The 909-nt window shown below is 40.9% G+C and overlaps 1 non-coding gene across 1 annotated transcript; it reads right to left on the reverse strand.

Moving 5' to 3' along the window:
* Positions 1 to 321: 321 nt before the first annotated feature.
* Positions 322 to 429, reverse strand: LOC148574077 (small nucleolar RNA R71). The gene has a single exon (XR_015906672.1). It is a non-coding gene; the product is annotated as a small nucleolar RNA R71 (small nucleolar RNA).
* Between the last annotated feature and the right edge of the window lie 480 nt (positions 430 to 909).

Raw genomic sequence — 909 nt, forward strand, 5'->3', positions numbered from 1 at the left:
AGAAGCATCTCATTTCCTGCCATTGGAGCAAACAACTTTGAGCTTAAGCCTTAATTAGTTTTTCTAATACAACAGAATTGCAAGTTTCATGGACTTCCATTGGAAGATCCTCATCAGTTCTTAGCTGAATTCTTGCAAATCTGTGACACTGTCAAGACTAATGGAGTGGATCCCGAGGTCTGCAGGCTTATGCTTTTCCCTTTTGCTGTAAGAGACAGAGCTAGAACATGGTTGGATTCACAACCTAAGGAAAGCCTGAACTCTTGGGAAAAGCTGGTCAGTGCTTTCCTAGCCAAATTCTTTCCACCTCAAAAGATGAGCAAGCTTAGAGTGGAAATCTAAACCTTCAGACAGAAGGAAGGTGAGTCCCTCTATGAAGCTTGGGAAAGATATAAGCAATTGATCAAAAGGTGTCCTACTAACATGCTTCCAAAATGGAGCATCATATGTATATTCTATGATGGTCTGTCTGAGTTGTCAAAAATGTCATTGGACCATTCTACAGGAGGATCTCTTCATCTGAAAACCCCTGCAGAAGCTCAGGAACTCATTGAAATGGTTGCAAATAACCAGTTCATGTACACCTTTGAGAGGAGTCCTGTGAACAATGGGACACCTCAGAAGAAGGGAGTTCTTGAAATTGATACTCTGAATGCCATATTGGCTCAGAACTAAATATTGACTCAGTAAGTCAAAATGATTTCTTAGAGTCTGAATGGATTGCAAGCTGCATCCAATTGTACTAAAGAAGCATCTTCTGAAGAAGAAGCTTATGATCCTGAGAACCCTGCAATGGCAGTGGTGAATTACATGGGAGAACCCTATGGAAACACCTATAATCCTTCAGGGAGAAATCATCCAATTTTCTCATGGAAGGACCAACAGAAGCCTCAACAAGGCTTCAATAAT

Source organism: Arachis ipaensis, chromosome B2 (genome assembly GCF_059453495.1).
Source record: "Arachis ipaensis isolate K30076 ecotype BB chromosome B2, ASM5945349v1, whole genome shotgun sequence".
NCBI lineage: Eukaryota > Viridiplantae > Streptophyta > Magnoliopsida > Fabales > Fabaceae > Arachis > Arachis ipaensis.